Source organism: Terrapene carolina, unplaced genomic scaffold, assembly GCF_002925995.2.
Source record: "Terrapene carolina triunguis isolate 2854851 unplaced genomic scaffold, T_m_triunguis-2.0 Scaffold194, whole genome shotgun sequence".
In the NCBI taxonomy this organism is placed as follows: domain Eukaryota; kingdom Metazoa; phylum Chordata; order Testudines; family Emydidae; genus Terrapene; species Terrapene triunguis.
The window spans coordinates 9,161,555-9,174,075 of NW_020664545.1; the positions used below are offsets into that span (position 1 = coordinate 9,161,555).

Genomic DNA, 12,521 nt, shown 5'->3' on the forward strand with positions numbered 1-12,521 from the left:
TTTAATCCATCTTGTCTGGGCGTGCCTTAAAACGCTAGGAAAACAAAGATGACTGTTTCAAAATACTTTCCACACAGTGTTGCAGTGAGGAAAAAATAAAAGTAAAAATAGACTGCTCAGGAGTAAATACTACATAGCTTTCCTCATGCATGTCTATTTTAACTTTGTAACAAGGGAAACCCCACTCACTACCAATTCCCAGGCTTAAAAACAAATAAACAAACAAAAAGGTAAATTTAGCCCTGATCCTACACTTGACTGTCTATGGGTGCACCCCAGCACCCACACAGCACTCCACTGAAGTCAGTGGGACTCTGTGTGGGGATACCCAACTGCAGAATTGGGGCCTTAAAGAAGAACGGCAAGTATCTGTCTACAGAATGTTTTAACAGAGCATCAGCTCCCGAATACCCAAACTAAAGTTTCTAAGCTACATGCTGAGGCCTCCAACATATAATATCACTGCTGATCGGAGGCAGAGCAGGGAGTCTGCCTATGAGAAAATATTTCATTCACTTAACTCCAGTATTCTGGTCCTGATTCAGCAACATATGCAACCACATGACTAACTTCAAGCAGGAGAGTAGTCCCATGTGCTTAAGCTCCTTTCGCAACCAGGGCATAAGTGAATCGTTGTGGTACTCCTTTAATGGTGTGCCTATTTACACACTATTTTTATACAAAGAAGTATATGAAAAAAGTTGTGGTATTGCCATTTGTACTGAACGTATAAATATCAAAAAAGATCAAGGATTATATATTGTTGGGAGGCACTAACACTGATGCCCATGGAAACCAGAGTACCAATAGCAGATTTGACATATACCATAGCAACGGTATTAATTTATTCTCTATTATTTTTTTAACCTGAAATACATAAGGAAAAATAATCAAGCAGGAGAGAGAATGTCTCCCTTCCCCAATCCAAAACAATCAATCAATGTAGAGATCACATTATAAAGTACAAGAATTAATATTGTTTTTCAGAAAGTTATTTGAGCATTTTGGGAGACAAAATTTATGTTAAACTATTTTGTGGGGAAAAAAATTCAGTTCACCTTTATGTTAAAGTTTATTTGGCGACCAGATTTTCTTTAAACTTCTAGGATATTTTTAATCCTTTTCTTATCATTTTGGCAAATGTTTAAAGAAAAGTTTGTAAAGTGGAACATCACATAAAGGACAATTCAGTAGTGCGAGGGCAGATTTGGGTTGAGACTTTTACAGAATACTAAAGAATGCTACTACTTTATATTTCATTCTTTCCTCCTAAGGATTTTAAAGCACTTCACAACTATTAATTAAGCTTCACAATATCTCCTTGAGGACAAGTTATTACAACCAGATGGTAAACTAAGGCATAAAAAGCAGTTGGTTAAGCAACTTGCCCAATGAAACACAGTGAGCCAGTAGCAAAGCTAAATATTTAGAACTGCAGAATATTAAAAAAATACTAAGTCTTCACTTCATGCCTTTCATCTGAGGATTTCAAATTAAGATAGAACAGTGGAAAACAGCCCAATTACAATTATTCACATGAAGTGCTGTACTCCACCTGTAGCTGACAGCAGAGGCTCTCAGACACAGACCTTTGCCTATTTTTAATTTCAGTTCACAATAGAGTCCCAAGGAAAAACATAAGCCATGTTAAATAAAAATTAATAGGAAGGAAAATTGGACAGGTAGACATGACAGAGCAACAAAAAGATATAACAGTTCAGCAGCATCCATATTCAATAATGCAAGGTGAAGATCAGCATTTCCGAACACCACCTCATATTCAATTTCTCTTTAAAACAATGCTGCACATAACCTTTGTATTTATCATTAACATTCGTTAATTTAAAGTAATATTTCCTAACTGCAAGGTACATACCAGATTTTCAGCTGTGCAGAGCCTGTGCTGTTTCATTGAGTCTGAGCCATCCAGAGACCAAAACGGCCCCAGCGTAATTTAAAGTAGTCTAGTTAAACTTCTAGTCCAGTATGCTCACTGCATGCAAGGTTGTATAAAGAATTTCCGGTTGTATCCTGAGTCTCACAATATTTGGCATTTTACTTAAAGCCCCAGTTCTTGGAAACAAGTGGTTATGTGAGAATCTCAGCTTTCGTTTAAAAAAAATATTAAAGATTTCTAGCCCTTATGGTTGCAAAGAAAAGCTTGAAAATGTGATTCAAGTGCATGGTAAAAAGCCAGAAGGTAAATAATATATTTTAATCTCAATATTTTTAAGCCAATATCATGATTTTCAGGGGGCTTGGCTCATGGATATTGAATGCTTGGAGTCAGCAAGACCGAGTCTGTATTATCCATATCATTTGACAAATACCATAAAATTATGTTAAAAGATCATATTTTAAAAGTATATGTAGACGGATGTAAACTACAGCCTTAACTTTTAGAATTACTTGACCTGAATGATGTCTCACGGTTAACACTGGCTGCTAGAATCTAAACTAACACCAGGGTTTGCTTTGCATGGAACTTTTAAGGAAGAGTAAATTTTAAAAAGAACAAAAAACAAAACAAAAGCCTAAGCTATTCAGCTTCTGGAGTTTTTATCCAGGTTTAGTTTGCTTAGAGCATTTTTTTTTTTTTATTTCTGTAAAGAAGGAACCAGTAACAGCCGAAATCAGAAGAAATAACTTCAAGTATCAGGCCATCATGTTCTCAACAGGCATTAAGAGGGTATTTTCTCCAAAGTGTGTGTCTGTAGCCATGTACATATATAAAAATGAAAAGTATTAAAACAGTTTCAATATATACGCTACATGGAAGATATTAGTTCTCAATACCCTCCACAGTAATCAAAAATATGTAGTAAGAAGGAAGCAGAGGGTTGCTGTTTTTCCATTCCTTCACCAATAAATGCTTACTATGCATCTCCAACAGCAACTATGCCACACTTATTTAAGAAGGTATCATGTGGACAAATATTTTCCACTTCACTTGTCACTTTTGGCCTGCGCTCTATTTAAAAAACTGACCTGAAATTGAATTAATTGCATTTTGACTGAAGCATATAAAGTATAGGAGATAAACCTTCTTCAATGATTTTGCAATGGATGAAACCAAGATCAGCTCAAGTAATTAAGCCAGTTTAAGGCAGAACTATGTAAGATATCTGCATCAGAAATAGATTATTCCCTGCCTGCACCCTCAACCCAACACATTCATCTGTCTTTTTCTCCAGGGCACACAGTCACAAAAATACAAGGAGTTTCCCAAAAATTCAGATCAAGGGAAGAAAATTTTTCCACAGTCCATAGAACTTAAAAGCAGGAGGAGCACATTAGCAAACACTTTCAAACTGCCAGCAAATGACTCTGAACCAGAATCCAGGGCCAAATCCCCCCCAGAACTTTGGCAAAGTTTGGCTCCAGTTTACCCACTTCTAAAAGCTTATTGACCTGAAACGAAACCCTTATTACTTTCTGACAGCTGAAGTAAGCCAAACCTCTGTACCTATGGATCCAATCTATAAAAGCTAATCAGTATGGTTACTTTCCAGTTTAAGAGAACATGGAGGGTGCCTATAAAGAGACAAGGCTCCCAGCATGGTTGTTAGTAATAAGCACACCTCAAAACATTTGAAAGTCTGGCAGCTAAGCATCTGAGGTTTAATGTTTCTGTAAAACGCAATGTGCCTGAAAATCCTAAGATCAGGTACACTCACGAGATCTACAGTATTTCCTGATTTATGGACAGATCTGAAGAAAAAAAGAAAATGGGAACGAATAGCCTCTCCTATGTCTCCTTTCAGATAAAACCAGGAAATGCAGCAGTACGTTAAGAACATACTAAATCTAGGCCCATCAGAATCCTGGCCTCCATGCCAAGATCTGCCACCCCAACCCCAGCCCAGTCAACCGTGTCTGCAGTGAACAATCATTGATTGGCCAGTGCTTCTCTACTTTCATCAGATCACACAACTTGAGGTATTGTGGGAGGGCACCCAAGATCGTTGTCTGCAAGTCCTACAGCAGCGGCAGTAAGCACTCATGTGCCACCAGCTATTCACAGACCTATGGTTGCATCTGGCGGCCCTGACCACTGAGTCCAGGTCCCAACAATTCTTCCTTAATCCTTCCCTTGATTCACCGTAAGAGTTGGGTGAAGGTTGGAGCCAGTTATAAATATCTGTGTGGTTTTAACGTGCCCTTCACTATGGTATCCGAGCACACTGTTATGTTGTTTGAAATAGTTCACTCAATTGTGGCTGATCTTTCCCTCTCTGTTCCTCAAAATCAGAAATTAGGTGGAATTATCATGGCATGCAAAACAGGCTCATCCAAGGGCTCTTGTGAATTATGGGTTATGGCGTTTACTCTTTCAACAGCCTGAGGTAAGTGGAGGGTGAAAATGGCAAGGAACCTGATAATGAGCTGATTCTGGAATCGCTGCTTTTTAATTGATTAAATTGCTTCAGAATGTTATAAAGACAGAAGGCACCAGAACCTTCCACTGATTAAAGTTAAATTAAATTAAAAGAGAGACAAAACACTGCTTCTGTAAGAGCTCTAGTTACTTGGAAACACAGATGAACCCAAAACACAGGTTTCAAGGCTTTCAAGGACACCAAGCAGTATATCCATATTTCAGGAACATGGTCCTCATGGAAAAACTTGGAAGGGACTTTTTATAGCAATAGTTAATACTACAAATACACTCTCAGTCTTGAATTGGATTTCATGGAACTGAATCATACAATATAGATATTCTATTATCATGGAGCCAGGGAAATTTAATGGTCTTCATCGTTTTCTTTACGTTTCCCTTTCACTGATGTGGAAGAGTGCTAGGAACTTTTTTGTGTTGATAATTTAAAAAGGATTTCCTTAAGAGTCAGTTGAATGTGTGGCAGAAGCAGCAACAGCATATGCTGCCAAGAGGATGGTTGATGAGTCCCCACGTGTGGTATCTCAAACCTAAATGCAAGGAGAGTAACTATGAGCTGCAGTCAAACCACAAGGAAGTTCCCATACACAAAGTGATCCATTTTACATGCTTTTCGTTTTTGAGGACGAGAACTTTAAAAATGTCAGAAGGAGAACTTAACTCCTTCAGACCTGAATTCTAGTAGCCATATCCAGAACACACCACTTCAGTGGCTGTTGGAAGTACAGAAGCTAACGAGCACCCAGTTTGCTACCATGCTGAGTTTCAACCTTAGGCTATCAGTACCCTAAACTATCTGAACTCCAGGGCTCAGAAGACTCAAAAATGATACTGCAAGAGAGATCAGGTGCCAAACGCTCATTGTCTATCTCACCACTGTGCTGTCCAACCGTTCATCCAACCACAGTACTCCACTGACTAAAACGAAGTGCCCTTAAAAGAAAGTTACAGTGATATTTTAAGTAACAGAAAATTAAGGGTTCTAATTTTAAAGGAAAATTGAATTATTTTTTTTAAAGATAGACACAGAAGCAGTTCCCAAATTGTTAATACAATACATACGCAGACTTGAGCATGCTTGATAAATGAACACATGAATAAGTCTGTTCCTTTTCTATAGGCCTGCCGAGTCCTGATTTCAGAGAGAGGTTTCTTTTGCTACAACTGAAGGCAACTAATGTAGCATGAGAAATGCAACTTCTTGTGCTGTACTGGGTGTCAGTGGGGTTATCAGCTGTAGCTAGGGAAACCAGAACCATGCACTCAGATTTACAGTATGCCTAGCCCTTTCAGTTCACCTTTAAATTGTAGTTACTGGTAATGAGAAAGTTAGCAGATGGATAAAGTGCTGCAGTCTCAAACTATTTTTTTGTTTTGTTTCCATACATTTATATCTAAGACATAGCTTCTTTTCAGTATAGTTTCTTTATGTATCTATGATAATGACACAGCTACTAATCAAGAGCAGTTTATAAATCAACATATTACTCTTCAAATACACTTTTATACATCTTTAAGACACATTGTCAGGTTAAAAATTACTCACCTGTGTTACGAGAAACATTTGAAAAGTATTCATATTGGAAGATTTTTAAAGATCTAATTCACTTTTCACCATTCATGCTCTTTTTCTTTAAGCTTCTCTTATCTTGGACAAAGAAAAATAAGCTAGTCAGTCTCAATTTCTACCTTTTTCTCCACTAGCACAATTTTAGGTTGCAAATACTGCAGAGGAATGTCTAAATACAAACAAATGGTATTTATTGATTATACACTTGCAAACATGTCTAATAACGATTAGCTTCTGTAGAACTTTGGACCCAACTACTCAACAGTGTCCCATACCATAACCACACATACTGCATTGAAAGTAAATAGATTGGGATGAAAAGTTTACAGAAACAATGAAGCCCTAGGTAATCGGGTTGTTTTTTCCCTTTTCCAAGCCTCCAAGGTTTCGCCCAAAGAAATTAACATACACTTATTTGCCCCTCCGCGTTCCCGAATCACAGTACCAACTCTAAGCAATTTGAACAGGCTTATAGACTCATAGACTCATAGACTTTAAGGTCAGAAGGGACCAATATGGTCATCTAGTCTGACCTCCCGCATGATGCAGGCCACAAAAGCTGACCCCCCCATTTTCCCTTAACTCTGCTGTTGAAGTCTCCAGATCGTGATCTAAAGACTTCAAGTTGCAGAGAATCTTCCAGCTTGCGACCCCTGCCCTATGCTGCGGAGGAAGGCGAAAAACCTCCAGGGCCACCGCCAATCTACCCTGGAGGAAAATTCCTTCCCGACCCCAAATATGGCGATCAGCAGAACCCCGAACATACAGGCAAGATTCTCTAGCCTCTCACGTTTCTAAACATCTCCCACTTTGGAAAGGTCAATTAGACTGTGTTGTGACTTGCCTTCCTTCTTTTACTAAAATCCTGGAGGGAAACCTTATTTTTGGATATACAGTATATCTGGATGGGGGCATGGGATACATAGGTGCCAATAAGTAGGGGTATGTCTATACTTACCCGCTGGTTCGACGGCAAGCAATCGATCTTCTGGGATCGATTTATCGCGTCTTGTCTAGACGCAATAAATCGATCCCGGAAGTGCTCACCGCAGACGCCGGTAATCCTGCTCCGCGAGAGTAGGTGGAGTCGACGGGGGAGCCTGCCTGCCGCGTGTGGACCCGGGGTAAGTACCTTTAAGTTCGAACTAAGATACTTCGACTTCAGCTACGTTATTCACGTAGCTGAAGTTGCGTATCTTAGTTCGAACTGGGGGCTTAGTGTGGACCAGTCCTAGGTTTCAGATCCTCATACTGGTAATCATATTTAACTTCAATACAAACTACACAGGAACTGTTATCACATCACAATGAGACAAGAGGGGAAAGGAGAATAGCACTGTACATGTAACAAGAAGATATTGACAGGACAGGAACACAGATCAGGCCATTGGTCCTTCAAGTCTAGTATCCTGCTTTAGGCAGTGAAGAGTACTTGATATTTCAAAGGGAAGTGGGGAGGGGGAAATGGCCCTGGCTAATTGAGCAAGGTGAGGAAAGTTCTTTCCTGAGCCATGTGGTGGTCAACTTATCCTCTTAAACGTGAAATTTGATTACCCTCATTTTAGGAGGCATAACTACAAATATTGGCTATAAAACTGAGCCCCTTTTCAAACCCTGCTGTTCTAGGTTCTCCTATGGCAGAGAATTCTATAGGATGATTACACACTGTGAGAAATAGTAATCACTCTATTTCAGGGGTTCTCAAACTGGGGGTCGGGATCCCTCGGGGGGTCACGAGGATATTACATGGGGGGGGTCGCGAGCTGTCAGTTTCCACCCCAAGCTCCACTTTGCCTCCAGCATTTATAATGGTGTTACATATATTAAAAAGTGTTTTTAATTTATAAGGGGGGGGGGTCGCATTCATAGGCTTCCTATGTGAAAGGCGTCACTAGTCCAAAAGTTTGACAACTACTGCTCTATTTATTTTGACTCCAACAGACCAGCTTGATCTAAACCTATCTGGTCATTTGTACTTGGTTTATGCTTGTTTAGGTCAGACAATCTTTTTTTAAGTGAGCAGGAAAGCTGGCCAGCCCCTGGTCAAGTTAAGTGTGAAGTGGAAGGCTCAGTTCTGTATTTCAATTTAGATGTGGGCAGCAGCAGCTGTCCCTGTCATGCCTATCTGGTGAACAACAAACACAGAAGTATCTCCTGCCAACACATTATTGTTATTTATATTTATATCGCACCATTCATGAGTGCTCAGAGTTTGGGCGAACAAACCACAAACAAATTGTGGTCATTCATAAAAAGAAATCTTCAAATTAGATTTTAAAATAGCAACTGGCCCAGCAAACTGAAGCTCTCTTGGGTGAGATTCTACCATAGGGGCAGCAAACGTTTGAAAAATATGGTATTTGGGATGAGCAAATGGCAGCAGTATTATTATTACATAAACTCTGGGCCTGTGCTGGACAGCTTCAAAAGTCAGTCAGGGCAGACTAAGCAAGGATAAAATCAATTAAGGAACTGCTTTATTTAAGAGAAAAGTTCCTAAAGCCCCTTTTCCAGGCAGGGTAAGCAGTCTTGTTTACTTTCCGACACTGGGAGCAAGTTTCTTTCCTTTGTCCATTTAAATTGCCTGGGTGACTTCTCAGTCCCTTCTTTCTCAACCTACCCACTTGCACATAAGACATAGATGTGCTTCCTCTTGAAGCCTGAACTAAGCTCAAAACACATTTGTCAGGTGTGGCCCAAACCAAGCAGAGACAGTTCCATTATGGAGCGGAACTGGGAAGGGTTGGGCCAGTTCAAAGAAACACATCCAACCAACTAAAAGAATTTCAGAGTGCATGGTAAAGTCCATCCAGGGAATTGGGGCTGGTATCAGACCAGACCAATGGGATGCTGAAGAGAAACTCTTCTTGTAAGAGGTTTTTGGGTTTTTTTTTAAATGTATAAATTAACTAATAATAATTCTGCGATAAATTCAGCTGGAGAAAGTACATATCACTTTTAAAAGTGCATTCATCTCAGAGTCCCAGGTTGTGTGTTGTGGTCCCAGCGGCACCCGTCACAACTGGTTGCTAATTACCTCACCTGTTTCATTGCTGGGCCAAATGCGAATAATGCAACAAGAGAAATCACTTTCCAGACTGTTGCTCCGTTACAAGCAGAGGGAAAGTTAAAGCCTGTTTAGATCCTTGGAGCTGTTCATTAGGCTTTTGGTAACTAGGCACGTGCTGTAACACTCAGGGCTAAACAAAATCCACCCAAAGTAAAAGGAAAATACAAGGCTATTTATTGTATTAGCCATAAACTGAGATGTGATCCTTCGTGGAAGGAAGATAGAATGGAAGGGCTGCTTTAGCTACACTAGAGATGCAGTTCTAGCTAATTCTTCTAGCTAATGTTTTGTGGGTTACGAGAGGAGCCTTGACCTCTCTGGTTCCAAATTTGTGGAGGGGAAGAGGGATTCAGATAACCAAACCCCCTTCCATTTTATATATCCAATAAAGGGCAATATAAAACTGGGATTAAAAAAAGAAATAAAAGTTTCATATGTCACAATGTTAATATATCAAGATTGTGCTTATAATTTATCAAGCTGATTAAGAGACCTTAAGTAATTATGCAATACATACCCAGCCAGGAGGAAACTTGAGACATTTCTTGGTAGAAATAGATAAAAGGTTCTTATTTTGAGACTATTTTTATGGATTGCAGGAGATGGGAGGGGGAAATGCCCTCTCGACTTCACATAAGAATAAACAAAAGGTATTCATTTGGACAAGATAATCATGCACCTTGTAAATAACCACACAAAACTGGCCCACGCATATCTGTCACAGACAAATCAAACTGAAACACCATTTAATCAGAGAAAAACACATGCAGATGTTCAATTAAAAACTGGAGCCTACAGTCTTGGCTCTGTTTGCACTGGCCCACATTGTTTGTCGAGTAACAACGGTTGCTATGGGTGACACAGTCCACTCCCGTTTCCAAGGGCTGGTTGCTCAGCGACGGAGAGAATACTTCCCAAACCAAACAATGCTATCCCCCAGCCTATCCCCCCCGCATCACACATTAACCAGATCGAAAACGCACTTAATATGTCAGTGATTATTTTCAGAAGCCCTGGGAGGACTGATAAATAATTTCTTTTCTATAGTAACTAAGGAGGTGGGGGGAGGGGGGAGGTTTATTCTATTTATTCTGAAATAATAAAACAGTCCAGGCAGACAGTGTTCTTAGAAGCAAATGTCGAGGAAAGGAGCACTTTTAAATCCCTCTTTTATTTTAAAAATATCAACAAATTAACCTTTCTTTGAGGTGATAATAACTAGTCATTATGAAAGCAGTTGTCTCCTCTTCTAGCTTCTACAGGAAGTATACAGTATAGGCTACAACACAGCAAGAGTAGTGCAAAAACAAAACTACCATGCAAAACAAGCCCTAGAGGAGAAAGTTTTCGCCTGTTTTTGTGTCCTGTAACTGTAATGCTTCGGAGAAAAAATGCACTGAAATTTTTTTTTTCAGAATTCTGTGAACATATGAAACTAATTTGAACTCCACATTCTGCATTATTGTAGTGAGATTTGAAGCTGGAATTCATTGCTCATAATAAGTAAAGTCTTACAGAGTGTTTTAGGCAAGAGCTAAGATGGCTGGTATAAAAATACAGGATATTTTTTAAATTTTATTTTGCTAGATAAGAACACGATCATAGGTACGATGGCATGAACTGAAACACAGAAGTTCTGCTGCACTTGCTAATTATTATTAAAGCCACAGGCTGCTCTTTGATGCTCCAAAGTCAGTGGGAGCTGTGTCTGTGCAGCATTTGTCCCATAGCTTAGACCAGGGGTAGGCAACCTACGGCACGTGCACCCAAGGCGGCACGTGAGCTGATTTTCAGTAGCACTCTCACTGCCTGGGTCCTGGCCACCGATCTGGGGGGCTCTGCATTTTAATTTTAATTTTAAATGAAGCTTCTTAAACATTTTAAAACCTTTATTTACTTTACATACAACAATAGTTTAGGTATATATTATAGACTTATAGAAAGAGACCTTCTAAAAACGTTAAAATGTATTACTGGCACGCGAAACCTTAAATTAGAGTGAATAAATGAAGACTTGGCCCAGCCCTTCTGAAAGGTTGCCGACCCCTGGCTTAGACTTTGAAGCCAGAGTTCATTCACTTTTAAGGTCACCATGACATTGGCTCATCTTCACATTCATTAAAGACTGAGTTTATAGGAAAAGTTGCTAATTCTAAATATTTGAGATTTTTATGAGTTTTTAAATAATGTGTCATGAAAATGGAACCGATTTTTTTCAGACTCTTATCCAATGATAGCTCAGCCTTCCAATGTAACATGCCAGAATTACAGTAAGGCATTCTCTCTTCTGCAACAGGAAATCATAAGTAGCAGAAATGAAATCCACAGGATTGTAAATCATTGCATTAAACTCCCTAGAAAAACCTGTGCTTTAATGCTTTGAACTAAGATTTTGTGCTTGAACTGTATAGGCTCTTTTTAATACTATCACGTGCTCAGCAATCTTCTGCCATCTAGTTGTGTTCAATCCCATGTGAGGGGGAAATCCGAGTTCAGTCCTTTGCTCCCACAGATGACTTGGCCTAGTGGCACTGTAGAGGGAGCATGTGACCACTTTCTGGCTGATGTTCCGAGTGGCGTTAACAGAAACTGGAGTGACTTTCATCCTATCTCTGTAAATCAGACAGGAAGTCAGCAGAGCTCAGGGCCACTGAAACGGCAAGAGAGAAGTAAGAGGTGACAAAACTGGAGGACATACGCCAAAAGCATAAAACCAGCAATGGGACAAAATGCATATTGGGGCCGCTTACCAATATGCTTTTTACACTCACTTTGCAAAGGTGTAAATGAATACACAAGGTGAAGGGTAATGGAGAATCAGGCCTGATATATTATCATGAACTAATCTCTAACACTCACCTTAATGGTAAATTTTGGTACTGAAATAGAATATCCAGCAATACAGGACAGCACAGAGATGTTAAAAACTTAGGGTCAGCTATGAATAAGATCCTTTAGCATTTTAATATTCAGCCATGTATAAATAAGCTGTAACCAGGCCTGATGTTGCTCAGGTTATTTCAGCAGATTGACTTGGAGTGTGAAGAAGAAAATGCTAAGGTTGGCAAGCCATTCAATTGACTGGTCAAATAATGTCAACTGACCCCCTATTCTTTGGCAACAGTCAAATATTATCAAATATTCCAGCAAAAATGCCCTGATGTAGGCAGCAGCCTACTTTTCTGATTGCATCATGGTACCATTCTTTCATTTTTTAGAACATCATTTCATTGTGTTTCACATTTTTCTGAGTTACATGTTGTGTTGTAATTCCGCATTCATATCTATTTAAGGCTAAGCCTGATGGAGATCATAAAGTCTTACTCTTTTTTGTTACAAATAAATTAGTGGTTTAAAATATCTGACCTTTTTTTTTAACATTATCTGACCAATATTTGACCAATTATTTTTGGACCAGTCAAATGCCAAGTCCTAGAAAACATTATTTAAAACTGTTCTGAGTGGGCAGTGGGCATCTTTAT

At 39.3% G+C, this 12,521-nt stretch overlaps 1 protein-coding gene across 3 annotated transcripts in view; it reads right to left on the reverse strand.

Moving 5' to 3' along the window:
- Positions 1–1,901, reverse strand: part of RFX2 (regulatory factor X2) — a 59,054-nt gene extending 57,153 nt beyond the window's left edge. For all 3 annotated transcript variants that reach the window (XM_024205320.2, XM_024205319.2, XM_024205318.2), the window contains exon 1: positions 1,877–1,901. The gene's annotated coding sequence lies outside the window, so the exon portion shown is untranslated. The remainder of the gene's footprint in view (positions 1–1,876) is intronic.
- Positions 1,902–12,521: the final 10,620 nt, after the last annotated feature.